The sequence below is a fragment of the Schistocerca cancellata genome, chromosome 2 (assembly GCF_023864275.1).
Source record: "Schistocerca cancellata isolate TAMUIC-IGC-003103 chromosome 2, iqSchCanc2.1, whole genome shotgun sequence".
NCBI classification, from domain to species: domain Eukaryota; kingdom Metazoa; phylum Arthropoda; class Insecta; order Orthoptera; family Acrididae; genus Schistocerca; species Schistocerca cancellata.
Window position 1 is genome coordinate 466,087,702 of NC_064627.1, and position 22,801 is coordinate 466,110,502.

General features: G+C 38.9%; 1 protein-coding gene across 2 annotated transcripts in view; it reads right to left on the reverse strand.

Annotated features, from left to right (window-relative positions):
- LOC126161974 (RCC1 and BTB domain-containing protein 1-like) overlaps positions 1-22,801 on the reverse strand; it is a 219,791-nt gene that overhangs the window by 49,390 nt on the left and 147,600 nt on the right. The window lies entirely within an intron of this gene.

Sequence of the window (22,801 nt, forward strand, 5' to 3'; positions counted from 1 at the left end):
TAAGTTCCTGGCCAGTAATTCTGTCTCATAATTTTGTAGTTTTCTCAAGTGAATTTTCCTTTTGATAATATTATTATGTTATATTATCATCCAAAATTCCTGCATAGTGAAGTAGCATTTTTCTATCGGCACACTTAACAATGGCGTCCACAATGACTCTAATTCAATGCAGTGGACATGCCTTTCCTTCAAAGATCTTACAGATTTTAATGTACATGACATTCCAAATGAATTCTTCAGATAATACCAAAGACAAATTCTATAAATGGTGTTTAAGTTGCAAGCACATAATTCTGTTAAATATGAATCATCCTCAAGCCATTAAAAATACATAATCCAGGTGAATCTGGATACATTCTGATGTTTTCTTTCGCAAACTCCATTTAATGAGTGATTTCAACAGTGATTTATGACAGTGTTCAGCTAGCTGGGGACACCGATGATCTTGAAGAAGAAATATGATGTAGCCTAACACTCTAGATAATTTTATCTTCAGTGACAATGGCTACAAAATCCTGTAGATTTACTATATTTCATGTTACGAGGAACCCTGAGGCTACATAGAGACTGAAAGACTTCTACTTTTGTCATTAGGTTGGACCCAACAATACAGTGTGTCAACATTTAATACTGCAGTTTAAAACTAAATGCACATTAATACTAAATGCACATTAATACTCTGAAAATAATTGCGAAGATCCTGGCAGAGGGTTCTTCCTATTCAACAGAGTTTTTTCTCATTCCATTTACGAATGGAGTGCACGAACAATGATTTCTTACATACTTCTGTGCTTGCTGTAATTAGTCTAATCCCATGTATATGGTCTCTACTTGAGCAGTACATAGGGGACTGTGCAGTTTCCTAAATTCTTCACTTCATATTGGTTCTTGAAATTCTGTAAGTTAAATTCCACTGGATGGTTGTCATCTACTTGGGGCATATGCCAGTTCAGGTTCTTCAGTATTTCCACAATACTTTCCCATGAGTTAAACACATGTGGATTATTCATGTACTCACCTTTGTATATGTTTCATATCCCTTGTCAGTACTACTTAGTATGACTAGCACACTTTAGCAGTATCCTAGGATGGGTCACAAGTTTTGTAAGCAGTCTCCTTTGTAGGTTAACTGTGTTTCCCCTTTATTCTAATTATGAATCTAGTCTGCTTCCTGTTTTACTTATGGCTGAATTAATGTGACCATTCCATTTTGTATCCTCCAGAAACTGGAAAACTCTTATTTTTTGAGTAGACAGATTCCATTCATGACTCACTGATACCGTATTTACTCGAATCTAAGCCGCACCTGAAAAATGAGACTCGAAATAAAGGAAAAAAAAAATTCCCGAATCTAAGCCGCACCTGAAATTTTAGACTCGAAATTCAAGGGGAGAGAAAAGTTTTTGGCCGCACCTCCAAATCGAAACAAAGTTGGTCCATTGTAATATGAGACACAATTTAGGTCGAATGAATGACGATACAGCTACAGTAGTTTGGTTCGAGTCGTAAGCTTAGCAGTTAAGCTTTACCCCGTAGCCATTGCTATGCGTCAGGCGCTCCGTCCGTATTTATACGGGTACCCTTCCTTTTTCACGTGCTTTGTCTGGTTTGAATCGATTGCTTATTTTGCTTTGATCTGATAAGTGCCGTTTTCTTTGTTATAGGTGTTTGCGTCACTCTTAAGCTGAAAATGCATTACTGCACTGTGTCATGCATTGTTTGTCGCATTCTGATAGTGCGTGTTTACGGCCTGTCACCGCTCGCAGCATGGCTTGCTTTTGTGCGCACTACCGCCGCGTACAATTAAAAAAAAAAAAAAGAGAGGAATCATCTCATTAGCGAAACAATGGCAAGAGACTGCTATTTGTTGTAACTTACACTGCTGCTTTCTTTGATAATGATCAACAAGAATCAAATAATAGACTGCGTATGATAGAACATGTTCTGAACGAGAGTTACGCGAAAATTTTTCTCTGTTTGAAAATCTTTGCGGCCGCTTCTTTATTACATCAAATTCTGCACAGAAATTAGAGTCATTTTAGATTTAAAAATCTAGTCACTTGCCGTGCTTCATTTCTGACTGTATCACTATTAGGCATAAGAATAATACGAATATAAACATGAAACGATACGTATATTCTTCCGCGTTTGCTGTTGTCTCACTCTAATTTCGTAGTTTATTAGGCAGACAGGATTTAAATGAGATGGCAGCAAACACGAAAGAATACATGGCAAAATGTTTATATTCGTATTATTCTTATGGTGAAGAGAATACTGTATGTGATTCATATTTCATCAGGTTCCTATTAGCAACCATTTCTTCTCACAGATAGGAAAAAAATTCAGAACGTAGAGTTGGCCATATTGACAAACATCCCAAACAGTCTTGCCAGTCAGATTTTCGTAGTACACTGAAATTGTGCTACATTCGAAGATGAACAATACGGAATTTGTATTTACTTCGTTGGATAATGTATGAAAATGCAGTGGTCGAAACTCGCGGCGGAGAAAAAAAGCTCGTCTTCCACTTTTTTTTTTTAATTTATTTACTGACGCAGAGGTTTTGGCGCCAGTATTTATCTTTGAGCCTACAAAGCATGCCTGCGTAGCGCTACATATATTCGACGGCAGAAGTTAGTTGTGGTGGCACGTACCAACATTTTTCATAACTTCCGCTTGCTTTGCACTCGATTCTAAGCCGTAGGCGGTTTTTTGGATTACGAAAACTGGAGTAAATACGGTATTCTTTCCACAGGACACTACATTTTTGCCTTTTGTGGTTACATTTCTGAATATTTAAAGCAAGTTGTTAAACTTTGCACCACCTTGAAATCTTATTTGATTGAACATATGTCCAGTTTTTTTCAGGTGATATTTCATTATAGATAACTATATCATATGTAAAATGTCTGATGTTACTATTAATAAACAACATGAACAGGAAGGATCCTACCACACGTCTCTGGGTCACATCCAAAGGTGCTTCCACATCTGTTGATGGTTCTCCATACATGATAACAAGCTGCATCGTCCCTACCAAGAAATACTCAATCCAGTAACAAATTCATTTGATACCCTATACTTCCATTAATAAGTGTTGGTGTGGTTTTGTGTCAAAAGCCTATTGGAAATCAAGAAATATTGCATGCACCAGTTTGCCTCGAGCCATGGCTTTCCGGTTATGATGCAAGAAGTGAGCCAATTACATTTCATATGGCCAGGTTTTTTTTTTTTTTTTTTTTTGAATTCATGCTGGTTGGCATGAAGGACAACAGATGGATGTTAATTGAGCTGGGTGGTAGTTTTGTGGCTCACTTTCTCTACCCTTCTAGCACACAGGTGTGACCTGTGCTTTCTTCCAAGGAAACTTCGAAGAAACTGTGCTGTGGTATGGTTAACAGAGATTTATTCAGCTGCATGTTTATATGGAATTTAACATACTCCATCAGTTTTTCCCCTAAGTGGCTTTGAAAGGAAAGAGGATTGAAATTTGATCAAGAGGTCATAAAACACAACAAACATAAATCCAGATGGCCAGGTGGGTATTTGATCTCTGCCTCTCCAGAGTTCAAGTTCAATGCCTTAAGCACTGTGTCACCTCAGTCATTAACTACCTAATAGCATCTGTATAAATAATATTATATTCCCACATTATTCACTGTGAACACAAATAAGAAGGATGGTGCAAGTAAATATAACCACTAACAAAGTAAAGGAAGTAACAGTAATTGATAAATCACTAAAAGTAGATGCATTTTGAAACACAGTTTTTGCATTATTGTTGCCCTTGCATAGTGAGAAAGAGAAAAAGCTACATTCTATTAGTGTTGTGACCAGAAACGGAAGGAAGGAAAAATAAGGGTTTAAAATTTTGTTGATTATGAGGTTATTAGAGATTATTTAAGACACTGATTGTGGAAGGATGGGGAACGAAATTAGCTGTCCTTTCCCATGGAACAAATCTGGCATCTGCCCTAAGAATTTAGGGAACCTAAAAACAACCTAAATCTGAATAGTCTGATGGGGATTTGAGGCACTAATTTACTGAATACAAGTCTATGTCTTATCACTGGGCTACCTCACTCAGTGTGCTGAGGCCAGAATAAGGTGAGTGGTTGTTTTTGACTGATCAAATGCAGTGAACAAAGAGGAAACAAGAGAAAGGGAGATATGAGGACTGGGGAGGAAGAAGAAAAGTAGATACAAGGACAGACATACAGGGCCAGAAATGGTTGATGTGGACACAGGATGGAGTAGTTCTACACAACGAACAAAGATGAAGGGGTGGGGGTAACATGGGGGGAGACCATTGAGGAAACAGTGTGGGAGGAGGTAGTTGTGGGGTATACATACATGTCATCTGAAAAGTTATGCAACTTCAAGAACTGATATACAACATTCCAATTTTTATTTATGCCCCTTCCCACTCCTCAACATCTAAGAAATATTTGCTACACTGCTTCCACTTTCTTTGTAATTTGATGTGGTCCACCAGGTTTCCTATTCTGTGCTCTCTCTTTATCTCAGAACAGAAAAATTCTTGATTAATTGGTGTATATACTCTTATCACCAGCTTTCTCTACAATTTTTGCCTTATAATACAGTTCCTCGCAGTATGGGGCAAGTTATTTATTGAGGGTATTTCAATTCTGTCTTTGCGACTATAAGAAAATATGTGATTCATTCACCAGATGTGTTTCTCTTTTTTGCAATTACACTTCATCAGTGATCTGTAATGAGAGAGATTTGCCATTTGACTTACTTTCTAGATTAAAAAAAACAGTTCATTATCAAAAATGGTGATTTTTACTTATTGCATTTCATGCTTGGTTTTTCGCCTGCACGTTTTTGAGTTATTTTTACATTTGGCGCTATTGGTTCTGAACTAATCCCACAATGTTTTGCAGAACTAGGTACTTTTTTATGTCAAATACAACACAATGTATCACTACTCCTGTTTCTGTGTACCTTTCTGGCTAAGTACGTATCGTGTGTTTTGTGTAGTGTTCCAGCTTTACCACTAGCTTTTCTTCAATATAAACCTGTTCTTTTTTCAACAGCTCATCAGATGTGCATTATTCCATTTAATTATGTTACTATGTATTTATTCAATGTGTAAGAGAAATGAGTGAGTAGTGTTGGAGTTAAAAATCTAAATGGTGGATAAGTGGGGGTGAGGGAAGGCAGAGGATCCCATGTCAAATCAGCCAGGTGCCAACCTGACCCTCTTTGATTTTCATCAAATTTGGTGTGTTCATTGCACATGATGAAGGAATGAGAAATATCAAATTACAGAATTTTAACACAAGTAAGACAAGAGTAATGGCCACTCGAATTCTAAAAATGTTCAGAAAATCTGACAAACACTGCTGACAAAAACGACTAACTTCTGTTCTAATCAAGATAGAACAGTGAACAAAGTAATTTTGGAAAGGCCTTCAAACAAACTTTATGATGATATGCAGTTTTGTCATATTCGAAGAATGTACACCATTAAGGTCAGCAACCTTGAGCTTTGACCTTGAATATCTCAAAACATGTCAAAAATTGACAAAAAAATATTTCCAGAATGAGATTTTCACTCTGCAGCGGAGTGTGCGCTGATATGAAACTTCCTGGCAGATTAAAACTGTGTGCCCGACCGAGACTCGAACTCGGGACCTTTGCCTTTCGCGGGCAAGTGCTCTACCAACTGAGCTACCGAAGCATGACTCACGCCCGGTCTCACAGCTTTACTTCTGCCAGTATCTCGTCTCCTACCTTCCAAACTTTACAGAAGCTCTCCTGCGAACCTTGCAGAACTAGCACTCCTGAAAGAAAGGATATTGCGGAGACATGGCTTAGCCACAGCCTGGGGGATGTTTCCAGAATGAGATTTTCACTCTGCAGCGGAGTGTGCGCTGATATGAAACTTCCTGGCAGATTAAAACTGTGTGCCCGACCGAGACTCGAACTCGGGACCTTAGCCTTTCGCGGGCAAGTGCTCTACCAACTGAGCTACCGAAGCACGACTCACGTCCGGTACTCACAGCCTTACTTTTGCCAGTACCTCGTCTCCTACCTTCCAAACTTTACAGAAGCTCTCCTGCGAAACTTGCAGAACTAGCACTCCTGAAAGAAAGGATATTGCGGAGACACGGCTTAGCCACAGCCTGGGGGATGTTTCCAGAATGTGCAAGCTGTGAGACCGGGCGTGAGTCGTGCTTCGGTAGCTCAGTTGGTAGAGCACTTGCCCGCGAAAGGCAAAGGTCCCGAGTTCGAGTCTCGGTCGGGCACACAGTTTTAATCTGCCAGGAAGTTTCATATCAGCGCACACTCCGCTGCAGAGTGAAAATCTCATTCTGGAAACATCCCCCAGGCTGTGGCTAAGCCATGTCTCCGCAATATCCTTTCTTTCAGGAGTGCTAGTTCTGCAAGGTTCGCAGGAGAGCTTCTGTAAAGTTTGGAAGGTAGGAGACGAGATACTGGCAGAAGTAAAGCTGTGAGACCGGGCGTGAGTCGTGCTTCGGTAGCTCAGTTGGTAGAGCACTTGCCCGCGAAAGGCAAAGGTCCCGAGTTCGAGTCTCGGTCGGGCACACAGTTTTAATCTGCCAGGAAGTTTCATATCAGCGCACACTCCGCTGCAGAGTGAAAATCTCATTCTGGAAACATCCCCCAGGCTGTGGCTAAGCCATGTCTCCGCAATATCCTTTCTTTCAGGAGTGCTAGTTCTGCAAGGTTCGCAGGAGAGCTTCTGTAAAGTTTGGAAGGTAGGAGACGAGATACTGGCAGAAGTAAAGCTGTGAGACCGGGCGTGAGTCATGCTTCGGTAGCTCAGTTGGTAGAGCACTTGCCCGCGAAAGGCAAAGGTCCCGAGTTCGAGTCTCGGTTGGGCACACAGTTTTAATCTGCCAGGAAGTTTCATATCAGCGCACACTCCACTGCAGAGTGAAAATCTCATTCTGGAAACATCCCCCAGGCTGTGGCTAAGCCATGTCTCCGCAATATCCTTTCTTTCAGGAGTGCTAGTTCTGCAAGGTTCGCAGGAGAGCTTCTGTAAAGTTTGGAAGGTAGGAGACGAGGTACTGGCAGAAGTAAGGCTGTGAGTACCGGACGTGAGTCGTGCTTCGGTAGCTCAGTTGGTAGAGCACTTGCCCGCGAAAGGCAAAGGTCCTGAGTTCGAGTCTCGGTCGGGCACACAGTTTTAATCTGCCAGGAAGTTTCAAAAAAATATTTGTTTCTTCCTCCTACACTATACACCGTTGGGATGACAATGGGATTAAGAGATATAAATTAACATGTTCCGAAATATGTTGCATTAATGCAAAATAAATTGTATTCAAACTCCAACAATATGACACAAAGCACTGAAAAACATATTTATTGTCAAAAAGGTGGTTTTATAACACAGCACAATAAGTTAGTAAAATCAACAGGCCAACCAAACACATGCTTGGAATGCTCGGTAAATAGGTTCACATTTACAGAAACAAATTTGATAGAAGTATCATCTGGACTTCTTATGCCCCAGTGCTGAGAAGCAACATATAACACTGTCTGTACATCTTTTGGTGAAAGGAAATACGTTCACCCTTCCGCTGTTCTCTCATCAGCCTTTGTAAGAATGTCCTTTTTATCTACAGTTAAGATGTCACTTTTCTCAGGGTATGAAACATATGAAGGTGAAGGCCCATGAGGATGTAGGGAGCTAATTGAAACCTCATGGTTTCTCCATTAACATTCAAAACACATACAAGCCACCAGTGACCTTTGTACATGCTTGCAACAAACCCTGTGATATCACCGAGGTACCTGTCTTGTTGGGTCCTAATTAGAGATCCATTTCTGATGTCTGGTGAACTGCAGAAAACTTTTGTTTGGATATTGTAATGGCCAGTAGGAATAACACAATGTAACTTGTGAGTACTAGCAACCGTGTGAATTTTTGCTAACCACTCTTGAAGGAGAGATTCTTCTTCATCATACCCACAATTAGTTGTATAATGACTGTGACACACTGCAATGTTCTTGAAGCACCATTCAAACAACTGTCTGGGTTGGTGTCATTATCTTGAGAGTTGCAGATGCACTGCAGACTGGCATGGGCAGCAAATCTCTTAATGATACCAGAAATACCATCACATGGTCCTTTGCATGTGATGTGGCAAATAAATGTTACTCTACTGAGACATTGAAATCAGCCTGTTCTGTTGACAACATTCTTGCAATTCTTATACTGGTCTGCAGCACCATCCTGTGTGTTGTATGTAAATGGGGTCTCATGAAGTTAACCAAGTGACCCTGAAAAAGATGAACACTCGTGTTATGTTTAAGACATTCTGATATTATAATGAAGGAAATGTGATCCACTGTACAGTTTTCTGGATGTCTATAATAAACAACAAATGGATAAATGGTGGCCTGTGCATTGTTCCAATGAAACCCCTGCCCTCATCCCCCAAGACAAATACATAATTTTCTGCAAAGTCACATATTACAATGTATTCACCGACAACAAATATCCGTTTCAGTATCTATGTTGGGTACTTATGAAAGAATGCAAAAAAAGTTTTTTTAATTTGTCTTCAAAGTTTTTCAAGAAGCCTTCCACATATGTCTGGAGAGTTTGCTATCTGTAGATGTCCACAGTTTATGTGTTACTTCATCAATTCTAGTTAGACCAAACAACTCTTGCAGATATGGCAGAATGTGTTTGAGGGCAGTTACCACGTGCAAACATATAGCATTTAGGCTGTGCAGGATTGCAAATTATCTAAGCAAGGTAGTGTTTGTAGGTGCTATGTTCACAGTCTGCCTCACATGTCAACTCTCAATCTGGAACCTTCCAACATGAGCTTCACATTTTGGTTAATATTGCAAATGCACCAAACAACTCTTGCAGATATGGCAGAATGTGTTTGAGGGCAGTTACCACGTGCAAACATATAGCATTTAGGCTGTGCAGGATTGCAAATTATCTAAGCAAGGTAGTGTTTGTAGGTGCTATGTTCACAGTCTGCCTCACATGTCAACTCTTTCAATCTGAAACCTTCCAACATGAGCTTCACATTTTGGTGAATACTGCAAATGCACACACTATGGGCATTGGTTGCACCAGTCAAAACACAGCTCTTGGGTCACAACTGGCAGAATTTCGATAAATCTGTTTTCAATCCTGGGTGTTCATCTTTGAATGCCCGATACAGCGCATGCAGGTTCCCCAACACTACTTGTTTTTGTTTATGAATCCTGGAACCATTTTCCTTGACAGAAAGAAAATCCTTCTTCCCACAGAAACAGTGGCTTATATTGTCTCTAGAATTCTACAACACCATTTACAATTTGTTCACTTAAGACACATTTAGGTCTTTGATTAGGAGTTGTGAAGATACCACATTCTTTGAGTAATTGTTTTACTTTTCTCACTGGGGACATGCCAAGACATACCAAACTATCTAAAGCAATTTGTGGGGCTACAGACGTGTGTGACTCGAGTGAGGAGCTATGCAGGTTTGTGATTTCCACTTGTTTCAATGTAGTTGGGTCAGCCACAGTTTGTCCCTCAGTTAAATTTCTTCTACAATTATCACATATTTTGTAGCCTCTTGTAATGCCACCAATCATATAACCTGCTCACATTTGCACTTTACGTAGATTTATCTTGCATATGTTGTTTCCATCTTCCCTGAATGGATTACAGCAATACATGAGCTTCTCGAACTCCATCGCCAAGGTAGATTTGTATAATTTCAAAACACAACATATTTTGCAACAACTATCTGTGTATATGTAGCTGCCACATCGTCATCCAATATTTGATTTTTATTTTTTATTTACACATCAAGTTCCATAGGACCAAATTGAGGAGCAAATCTCTAGGTCATGGAACATGTCAGTACATGAAATTACAACATAAAAGTAATAACAGATAAAAATAAATGTTCATGGACCCGAAAAAAGTCAGTCCATAAGTTTAAGTAAACGCAATCAACAATACAATAAGAATCAGCTTAATTTTTCAAGGAACTCCTCAACAGAATAGAAAGAGTGACCCATGATAAAACTCCAGTTTCGATTTTAAAGTGCGTGGATTACTGCTAAGATTTTTGATTTCGAGTGGTAGTTATTGAAAATGGATGCAGCAGTATACTGCACACCTTTTTGCACAAGAGTTAAGGAAGTCCGATCCAAATGCAGGTTTGATTTCTGCTGAGTATTAACTGAGTGAAAGCTGCTTATTCTTGCAAATAAGCTAATATTGTTAACAAGAAATGACAGTAAGGAATATATATACTGAGAGGCCAATGTCAAAATACCCAGACTCATGAACAGGTGTCAACAAGAGGTTCGTGAACTTACACCACTTATTGCCTGAACCACCCATTCCTGAGCCAAAAATACCCTTTTAGAATGGGAAGAGTTACCCCAAAATATAATACCATATGACATAAGCGAATGAAAATAAGCAAAGTAGACTATTTTCATGTCGAACGATCACTCACTTCTGATACCATTCGAATAGTAAAAATGGCAGTATTAAGTCTTTGAACAAGATCCTGAATGTGGGCTTTCCACGACAGCTTACTATTTATCTGAAAACCTAGATATTTGAACTGACACCTAGATATCTGAACTGTTCAGTTTCACTAATCATATTCCCATTCTGTGAAATTAAAACGTCAGGTTTTGTTGAATTGTGTATTATAAACTGTAAAAACTGAGTCTTACTGTGATTTAGCGTTAGTTTATTTTCTATAAGCCATGAACTTAGGTCATGTACTGCACTATTTGAAACCAATCCAATGTTGTGCACAACATCCTTTACTACCTACCAAGCTAGTGTCATCAGCATATAGAAATATTTTAGAGTTACCCGTAATACTGGAGGGCATATCCTTTATATAAATGAGAAACAAGAGTGGTCCAAACACTGATCCCTGGGGGCACCCCCACTTGACAGTACCTGTTTAGCCCATCCAGTATCCCACAGAGAAAAGAGAACGTAGCATTTTCAGTTGTTAAACAACTTCTAAAGCCAAACTGTACATCTGATAGCAAATCGTGTGATAATACATGATCAATTATCCTTACATACATAGCCTTTTCAATAACTTTTGCAAACACTGATGGCATAGAAATAGGTCTAAAATTATCTACATTATCCCTTTCTCCCTTTTTATAAAGCGGCTTTATTACCGAGTACTTAAATCGCTCAGTAAACTGACCATTCCTAGTCCTAAAGGAAAAATTACAAATATGGCTAAATATAGGGCTAACATGTGCAGCACAGTACTTTAATATTCTGCTAGACACTCCATCATAACCATGAGAGTCCTTAGTCTTCAGTGATTTAATTATTGACTCAATCTCCCCCTTATCTGTATCACAGAGGAGTATTTCAGACATCAATCTCGGAAAGGCATTTGCCAAGAAAGTTATACAATTTCCTGTAGAAACTAAATTTTTATTTAATTCACCAGCAATGCTCAGAAATTAAACAATAAACTGGTAGCCAGGATCACAAGAATTCTTTTTATTCCATAATTTTAACCTGTGAACTGGTAATCATGGAATAAAAAGAATTCTTGCAATCTTGGCTACCACTTTATTGTTTTACAACCATCTAGATCGCTCCAACATAAACACAACATGCTCCCTACAAAACAGCTCAGAAAATGATTGTTATTGTTTTACAACCATCTAGATCGCTCTGACATGAGCACAATGTGCTCCCTACAAAACAGCTCAGAAAATGAAATATATTTTTCCCACGTGGAATGTTTCCCTCGACAGTGTTTGTTGGTAATGAGAATCACCCTGTGGCTAAACATGCCTTGGTGCACGGCCAGCACATCTTGGCACAGTGTTACACCGTCCGGGTTATCTGGATACTTCCCACTAACACCACCCTGTCAGAACTCCGGAGATGGGAACTTGCCCTTCAGTAGATCCTCTCTTCTCGTTATCCACCAGGCCTCAACCTCCGCTAATTTCAAGTTGCCGCCGCTCATACCTCACCTGTCTTTCCACAACATCTTAAAAATCCGCCTCGACTGACATCTCTGCCCAAACTCTTTGCCTTTACAAATGTCTGCTTGTGTCTGTGTATGTGCGGATGGATATGTATGTGTGTGTGTGCGCGCGCGCGAGTTTATACCTGTCCTTTTTTCCCCCCTAAGGTAAGTCTTTCCGCTCCCGGGATTGGAATGACTCCTTACCCTCTCCCTTAAAACCCACAACCTTTCGTCTTTCCCTCTCCTTCCCTCTTTCCTGATGAAGCAACCGTTTGTTGCGAAAGCTTGAATTTTGTGTGTATGTTTGTGTGTCTATCGACCTGCCAGCGCTTTTGTTTGGTAAGTCTCATCCAACGAAGTAAATAGAAATTTCGTATTGTTCATCTTCGAATGTAGTAGCCTTTCAAATATTCGTAGCAACAAAGATAAATTTCTTTACACAAAAATATCAACAATGCACAAGGCTTCAGGATTGTTGCACGAGTTGATACAATGGGGCTCATTAAGATTTCACGTAGCAGCACCTATCGCTTCATGGAATTTTGTGAAGTGCTTGTTGATGTTGGGGGAGTTATTTCTGTTGCGGAACAAAGTTCTAATCGTGCTGCAGGTCTGCAATATGGGATTGATGAGAGCAACATCAGGTGATGACTGCAGAGAGACAAACTATTAGAATGTTCAAGTAGCAGGAAAGCATTTAGTGGGCCAAAGTGTAGCTGATATCATGCACTAGAAGTGATTTTAAATGAATTTGTTAAGGAACAGCTTCAGAAATTCCTGCCTGTGAATGCCAAAGTTTTAAAAATTGAGGCACATGAACTTACTAGAGAGCAAAAAATCAAAAATTTTAAGGCTACTCGCAGCTGGATTGATCTGTTTATGATGCGTTGGGGTTTTTCACTTCAGAGGCAAGCTTCAGTTGCACAGAAGCTGCCGAAAAATTATGAAGGAAAACTTGTGGAACTTCAGCGCTTCATAATCAGGTGGCGCACAGAAAAGCAATACCTTCTTGGTCAGATAGGAAATGCTGACCAAACTCCCATATATTTTGACATGCCGTCAAATTATAAGGCTGACGCCAAAGGAAAGAAAGACATAAGTGGCCTTACATCAGAGGATGAAAAACAGCAGATGTCCGTCATGCTTGTTTGCACAGCAGACGGACATAAATTACCCCCATTCATAGTTTTCAAGCAAAAGACTTTACTGAAATCAGAAGTGTTTCCAAAAACCGTAATTGTACAAGCAAACGAAACTGGTTGGTTTTCGGACATGGTGCTTGAATGGATTTTGCGCGTGTGGAATCTTCATCCTGGCGCAATGCTTGGTTTATGCAGTCTGTTGGTATAAGATGCGTTTGCAGACCATACAACACCTGCAGTAAAATGAAAATTAGAGGAAAGCAAAATGGACTTGGCAGTAATTCCGGGCGGGATGACATCAATTCTGCAACCACTTGGCATCTGTTTGAATAAGCCATTTAAGGACAAGCTTAAACGCATGTACACAAACTGGCTTCTGAAAACCGGCAGACAACTGACATCAACAAGATGCGTAAAACGTGCAAGTTTGCCACAAGTGTGCCAATGGATTTATGATGCATGGAAATGTGTTCCAAATCAGACTGTGCAACAAGTATTTAAAACATGTTCAATATCCAGTGCACTAGATGGTACGGAGCACGATGCTCTGTATGAAGAAATGAGGAACAAAGAATCGAGTGATAGTGATTCAGAGTCTTGACTGGTATTTTAAACATTTCGTATAAGATGTATTACAAACCTAATAAAATTTTGTTTTAAATTTCAGCATTTAATTTCTAAGTTATTTTCATTCTTATTTTATAAGTGTTGCTACTCTGCATTGCACAGGATAGAAAAGTGTGGAGAGCTGCATCAAACCAGTCTACAGACTGAAGACAACAACAACAACAACAACAACAACAACAACACACTGCATTTGAAGTTGTCACTAAAAATCTACTACAAAAATCCGACTGGCAAGACTGATTGGGATGTATGTCAATATGGCCAACTCTACGTTCTGAATTTTTTCCTACCTGTGACAAGAGATGGCTGCTAATAGGAACTTTTATGAATCACGAATCACATGCAGTATTATTCTCTTGACCATGTATTCTCTCATGTTTGCTGCTATCTCATTTAAATCCTGTCTGCCTAATAAACTATGAAACTAGAGTGAGACAACAGCAAACGCAGAAGAATATACATATCATGTCATGTTTATATTTGTATTATTCTCATGTTTAATAGTGATACAGTCAGAAATGAAGCATGGCAACTGATTAGATTTTTAAATCTAAGATGACTAATTTCTGTGCAGAATGTAACTACATTACAAAGAGGTGTCTGCAAAGATTTACAAACGGAGAAGAATTTTCGCTAAACTCTCATTCGCAACTTCTATCATACGCAGTCTATTATTTGGTTCTTGTTGATCATTATCAAAGAAAGCAGCAATGTAAGTAACAATAAATAGCAGTCTCTTGCCATTGTTTTGCTAATGAGACAATTCCTCTCTTTTTTTTATTGTAAGCGACGGTAGCACGGACAAAAGCAAGCCATGCCACGAGCGGCGACAGGTCGTAAACACTCATTATCAGAATGTGAAAAACAATGCATGACAGTACAATAATGCATTTTCAGCTTAGAGTGACAAACACCTATAACAAAGAGCACGGCACTTATCAGATCAAAGCAAAATAAGCAATCAATTCAAACCAGATGAAGGACGAAGCACGTGAAAAAGGAAGGGTACTCGTATAAATATGGGCGGAGTGCCTGACACATAGCAACGGCTACCTGGTAAAGCTTAACTGCTAAGCTTACGACTTGAACCAAACTACTGTAGCTGTATCTTCATCCATTTGACCTAAATTGCGTGTCGTGTTACAATGGACCAACTTTGTTTTGATTTGGAGGCGCTGTCTAAAACTAAAGTGCCTGGCAGAGGGTTCAAAGAACCACCTTCAAGCTGTCCAAATTTCATGAGAAGATCTTATCGCAACGAAAAACGCCTTTGTTTTAATGACTGCCACTCCAACTCACGTTATCATGTCTGTGGGACTATCCCCTCTACTTCGCGATAATACAAAATGAGCTGCCCACCTTTGTACTTTTTCATTGTCATCCATCAGCCCCATCTGATGCGGATCCCACACCGCATAGCAATACTCCAGAATAAGGCGGACAAGCATGGTGTAAGCAATCTCTTTAGTAGACCTGTTGCACCTTCTAAGTGTTCTGCCAGTGAATCGCAGTCTTTGGTTGGCTCTACCCACAACATTATCTATGTGATCGTTCCAATTTAGAGTATTTGTAATTGTAATCCCAAAGTATTTAGTTGAATTTACAGCCTTCAGATTTGTGCGAATTATCACATCATCAAAATTTAGCAGATTTCTTTTAGTACTCATGTGCATAACTTCAGACTTTTCTTTATTCAGGGTTAATTGCCACTTTTCGCACCATACCGATATCTTATATAAATCACTTTGCAATTCGTTTTGGTCATCTGATGACTTTACAAGATGGTAAATGAAAGCATCATCTGCAAACAATGTAAGACGGCTACTGAGATTGCCTCCTATGTCATTAATATAGACCAGGAACAATAGAGGGCCTGTAACACTTCCTTGGGGAATGCCGGATATTATTTCTGTTTTACTCGATGACTTTCCATCTATTACTACAAACTGTGATCTTTCTGACAGGAAATCACAAATACAGTAATACACCTAAGGCGAGATTCCATAGGCACACAGTTTGGTTAGAAGATGCTTGTGAGGAATGGTGTCGAAAGCCTTCTGGAAATCTAAAAATATGGAATCAATTTGAGATCCCCTGTCAATAGCACTCTTTACTTCACGAGAGTAGGTTGTGTTTCGCAAGAACAATATTTTTTGAATCCGTGCTGACGTGTCAGTAACTTGTTTTCTTCGAGGTACTTCATAATGTTTGAATACAGTATATGTTCCAAAACCCTACTGCAAATTGATGTTAGTTATATGGGCCTGTAATTCAACAGAATACTCCTACTTCCCTTTTTGGGTATTGGTGTGGCTTGAGCTATTTTCCAGTCTTTAGGTACAGATCTTTCCATGCACAAGCGGTTGCATATAACTGCTAAATATGGAGCTATTTTATCAGCATACTCTAAGAGGAACCTGACTGGTATACAATCTGGACAGGAAGCCTTGTTTTTTATTAAGTGATTTAAGCTGCTTTGTGACACCGAGGATATCTATTTCTATGTTTCTCATCTTGGCTGTTGTTCTTGATTCGAATTCAGGAATATTTACTTCATCTTTCGTGGTGAAGGAGTTTCAGAAAATCATGTTTAATAATTCTGCTTTAGTGGCACTAGGTAGTAAGTGCATCTTGCCACTGGTGTGCTTTGTGTATGACCAGAACCTCTTTGGGTTTTCTGCCAGATTTTGAGAGTGTTTGGTTGTAGAAATTACTGAAAGCATCTCACATTGAAGTACACACTATACTTCCGACTTCTGCAAAACTTTGCCAATCTTGGGGATTTCGTGTTCTTTTAAATTTGGCATGCTTTTTTCACTGCTTCTGCAACAGCAATCTGACCCGTTTTGTGTACCATTGGGGATCAGTACCATCACTTATTAATTTATATGGTATATATCTCTCAACTGCTGTCGATACTATCTCTTTGAAATCATTCCACAACTTTTCTATTCTTACATGATCAGATTGAAAGGAGTGCAGATTGTCTCTTAAAAAGGCATTAAGAGCATTTTTATCAGCTTTTTTACATAGATATACTTTGCATTACTTTTTGATGGTTGTAGGAGTTACGGTATTCAGCATAGCAGCTACTGCCTTGTTGTTGTTAATCCCTGTATTCGTCACGATGTTCACTATTTGTCCAGGATTATTTGTTGCTAAGAGGTCAAGTATGCTTTCACAACCATTTACGCTTCGAGTGGGCTCATGAACTAATTTTTCAAAATAGTTTTCTGAGAAAGCATTCAGTACAATTTCGGATGACGTTTTATGCCTGCCGCCGGCTTTAAATGTATAATTTTTCCAGCATATCGAGAGTAGATTAAAGTCACCACTGACTATAATTGTATGAGTGGGGTACTTATTTAAAATGAGACTCAAGTTTTCTTTGAACTGTTCAGCAATTATATCTTCAAACGATCCAATTAATAGGTTAACCTATCAAGTATAACCTGTACCCATAGTATTTCACAGTAACTATCTACTTCAATTTCACTACAAGGCAAACTACTTCTGACAGCAATAAATACTCCACCACCAATTGTATTTAATCTATCCTTTCTGAACACTGTTAGAAAAAATTTCTGTTGAGCTTATTTCCGGCTTTAGCCAGCTTTCTGTACCTATAACTACTTGAGCTTCAGTGTTTTCTATTACGACTTGGAGCTCTGGTTCTTTCCCAACACAGCTACGACAATCGTTTCTACAACTACCTTACTGTGTTTTACCTGCCCCCTTTTAGACGGATGCCCTCACTGTGGTTCCCTGAGGCCCTCTAACCTAAAAAACCGCTCAGTCCCTTCCACACAGCCCCTGCTACCCATGTAGCCGCTTCCTGTGTGTAGCGGACTCCTGACCTAGTAAGTAGAACCCGCAAATCCACCATCTGATGGCGCAAGTAAAGGAATCTGCAGCCTACGTGGTCACAGAACTGCCTGAGCCTCTGATTCAGGCCCTCCACTCGGCTCTGCACCAAAGGACCACAGTCGGTTCTATCGACAATGTTGCAGATGGTGAACTCCGCCTTAATCTTGCAGAGAACAAAGACGTGCAGAGAACAAAGACAAAATTAACAATCTGCTTATGAATAATAAATTTTCAGCAGAAATGATGCACAGAAGACCGGTAGAGATTTCAGACAAGTTAAGAAAATTGCATTCAGAATGTATGAAATAGTATTGCGCCGAGTGCTTGAAGCAAGTGGTCCTATCTTCAAAGAGAAAGTGAACATGGAATGACTCAAGTGGTCCAATGTGGCCAATTGAGTTAATAATAATAATAATAATAATAATAATAATAATAATAGAAAAAATAATATTTGGGGATATAATACCAAAAATAAATTTTGAGGATGTAAAATAAATAAATAAATAAAAATAATACATCAATCTTGAAAAAGTTGTCAGAGAATGGAGAAAAGCAGGTGCACCAGCACACAGACTGGGGCCAAAACGTAAGGGCATAGAATTAGACTGTTTAGCACTTGCTGACGACATGGCACTGATTGCCCAAGACATTACCAATGCACAGAAACAGCTAGAATTATTACAAGAGCAGGCAACAAAAATAGGATTACAAATTTCATTTGAAAAAACAAAATTTATGACTGACATCAAAGACGCACCTTCTGATCTCAAAATTGGTAATAACTATATCTCTAGAGTAAAATAATTTAAATATTTAGGTGACTGGATTGCAGAAAACTGTAATGAAAAGAAATCTGTCAGATCAAGGGTCCAGCAAATGGAGAAGGCGTTTCAGTTAACAAAACACATTTACAACAAAAAGAGTCTCTCGTGTAACTGCAAAATACGACACTACACAACAGTAATTAAACCCGAAGTTCTCTACAAATCTGAGACACTAAACCTTCAGCACAGAACACTAAAAGGGGAATTAGAAGTGAAAGAACGTAAAACAATGAGGAAAATCCTAGGACCAAGAGCTAAAAATGGTGTGCATTATCTAAAACCCAACGCACAAATATATAAAAATATCTCCAAAATAACAGACACAATGCACATGATTAGAATCCACTTCATGGGGCATTTAGAAAGAATGGACCCAAACAGGTTAACACACAAAATCCATACATTTTTAAAGAACAAAACTACAAGACTAAACTGGTACAAACAGATGGAAAAAGACCTGAGAGAATTAGGGTTTCCGAATCTACATGACATAAATGAAATCAGAAAAATCACACACACACAGGGTTTTGAGTAAGAAGAGAGAAAAACTAACCGACATACTTGGTCTACACAACGAAAGCTAGCTCATTCGTTGCTTATGAAGGAATAATGGGCGAAAAGGAAGGCCAACAAATGTTTATTACACATAGTCCTAAGTGATCCATCCGTGAAAAGAAGAAGAAGCAGAAGCAGAAGAAGAAGACATAATCGTTTACTGGCACAGGCACATGGATGACATAATATGCATGGTAGATGAACGTCAAAGCAAAACACAATAATTACACTACAATGAACATAAAGTTTACAATAGAAGAGGAACAAGAAAACACTCTCAACTTTCTATACATAACCATAAGAAAAGATAGTCACAACCACAGTTTTGATGCATTCAGAAAACTCACAACAACAGAAGCAAAATAAATTCAACCACAAACCACGCACAGAATTGCAATCAAGTTGCAATCAGGTACTAAATGGAGTAATAAGATTTCCCTAGACATTTATGATTGCCAAAAATAGTTGACCACTAAAAAAGAAACACTAGTTGATTAACTTAACAGTAAAATGAAGAGACAAATAATCAAAAACCAAATTTCATCAACACATACAAGCAGCATAATTACAGTAAAATGGCTTACACGGACCTATCAAAGCAAATTCACATACAAAATTCATGATACATTAAAAAACAGGGCATGAACATTGCCTACAAAACAAATAATTCTATCCATAAAATTAAACCGAAATCAAAACCAGACTGATACTGACAATCTGGTCTCTACTAGCTCAATTGCTGGGACTGTGGAACAAAACTACATTGGGATGACTGATAGGACATTTGACAGAAGCTATAAAGAGCATATCAGGGCATGGAAATACAGTACAAACCATTCAACACTTGCAGACCACATTAAACAGGAATACCATATACTATAGCAAGTACTACAGAAAAAGATATGATGATCACAAAAATCAGTCAAGGAAACATACATACATACATACATACATACATACATACACACAAAGCATCAACACACAATGTTGTTAGTCAATGACCAAATCAATATTTAAAACTAGACACTGTGTAAAATAATTAAAAATCACACACACACACACACACACACACACACACACACACACACACACACACATTCAGGTTTTCAACTCCATCACCACTCCATTCCTCTTGCACATTAAAAGACCACCTAACAATATAATTTAAAAGAACAACATGTATCTGACAAATTTCAGAAAAAAACAACAGTTTTACATCAAAGGAAACTAATGGTAAAGTTGATAACACTACAGAAAATGCATGATATATTTTTAGCCAGAAAGATACAAATAAACAGATCAATTGAGTTCCACACTTCAAATATCTCCGTGAGATCATAGAACAAACAGGGTTGGAAAAGGAAGCACAGAAATTCAGGGGTTCAAACGAGCATATGAGAGAACACGTGAAATCTACAACAAGAAATGTATGTCCATTCATACAAAGATCAAACATTATAATGCAGTGATTAAATCTTGAGTTCTGTATGCGAACAAAACCTTGGAACTTAATAGAAAAGGTGATTTGGAGAACATCTTGAAGGAGGAAAGAAAGAGCATGTGGAAAATGCTGGGATCAGATAAAACAGGAGAGGGGTATAGACTCACATTATGCAAAGAAACAGAAGAACTGTCCAACCTTGCTGCAGATATCAAGAAATGAAGGCTGAAATTCTACAGACACATTCATAAACTCCCATCTTCAAGGCTAAATCACAAGATTTTGACACACACTGCAAAACTGAAGAACATTCCATGGATAAAAGAACTAAAATATGATTTGGAAAAGTCTCAGATAGGAACATCAGACATACTAGACAGGAAACTTTAATGTTAGAAGATAAACTGATGGGTAGTAAAGCCAGAGAATGAAGTCCCTAAAAGATCAGGGACCAAGTCATCAGAAGAAAGGAAGAAAGCACATAGCGAAAGAATGAAAGCTGTATGGGCTATTACATAGGTGAATCATAAATGTAATGCGTTATCCGACAGAGTCCATACGCACATAATAATAATAATAATAATAATAATAATAATAAACAGTAGTTGTGCTGCACTGTGTTGTGTTAAACATCAGAGAATGCATAGTTCTGCAAAGCAATGTGAGATTAGGCCAGAATTAACAGTACCAAACAAAGAAATAACCCAAACATATGCAAGCAGATGGCATTTGCTAAAGTGAGTGAAAAATGGGAATGAAATACCATACAGAAAAATCAACATTTTTTGTAATGAACTGTTTTTCGATCTAAAGGTCAAATCTGATTGTAAATATCTTTCATTACCAAGTTTTAATTCAACAAAATGTAATGCAGTTGGTGACAAAAACAAGAATTTTCTTGTAGCTGCAAAGACATATTTAAAACATTCCCAACAACTGCAAAGTAACTACAGACAATATGACCACACAAATTAGGAATGGAAGATATTTTCATTTCTGCTGCTTCTCAATTCTCAATATTTTCATCATTCTTTGGTTTACTCTTAATATATATTCTGTATTGAATACACTGTACATCCCACTCAAGAGGTCCTGTAATCCTGCCTCTTTTCTTAGAGGATGTTCACGTCATAATACCTTATCACTGATACCCTTTAACCGTGCACTTCAAACCCACTTTTAAATTTTTCTTTTTTCCTTCCACTGCTACTTGGTATACGTGTTGTCCAGCAGAGGAGAAACACTGTACACTTGGCTTATGTCCTTTTTAATCTGAGCATTTCCCTTTTTGGCCTCCATTCTTATTGCGCCCACTTGGTTGTCGTACATACTGTATACTAGCCTTCTCCCTGCAGCTTCGCCCGCTTATGTGTTTGACACGTATATTGAACACACCTCATGTGTGTCCATCTCTTTGTCTGTCTGTCTGTCTGTCCATCTCAATCTTCCACATCTATCCGTCCATCTCCTCCTCCACACTCTCTCTGTCTTTTCATCTCCTCCTCCCCTCTCTTTGTCCATTTCCTCTATCCCCTTCCTCTGATCATTTCTTCCCCCAACTCCCTCCCACCATATCCTCTTCCATCTCTCTCTTTCAACTGCCACCTCCCCCTCTTCCTTCTCCACCTGCCCACTTCACTTTCCACCTGCCTCACACATCTCCCTCTCCTCCCTTCTCTCTGTCCATTTGTTCCTCCCCCTCACCCTGTTCATCCTCTCCTCTATCCACCTCAACCCAACCCCAGTTATACTTACCTGCATATGAAGAGCATGAAATACAATTCAGTAAAGGGGGCCAATACTACTTCCACAAGACACCTGTCATGCAGGGAGGGCTACATATCATGGGTTCAGAAAACCATTTCTTGCCCCCAACATGTATGCTGCCCTGCAACTCAGGCTGATTTGGCAGGCTGATGCTGTCCCCACATAACATGCAGGTCAGCCTATACACAAGAGACTGGAAAAAAAACACATTTTTGCCCATATCTCTGCTCCTGTTGGAGCTAGGAAGTTATAAACCCCACAGAGCTGACACTTGTGAGACCCACAGTTTCTGCACCAAATTGGGTTGAAATCAATCCAAGAGTCTGGGAGATTCAGGACATACACATTGCTTCATATATAGGTAACAGATTACTGGTCTTTGCCAATAGAGTTTATCTGTTTTTCTGAAGAGTTCAAGCATCTTGCACAACTTTATATTGTCAAATGCTGTAGCTAGGGTGACAAGTGCTATGAAAGTGTCTTTATCTGTCTTAAGACTGATCTCAATTTTCATTTCCATGCTTCTGCATACTATTCTGGGCAGCAACGTGGATGCATGAGCTGAGCTGATTGTGCGATATTTTC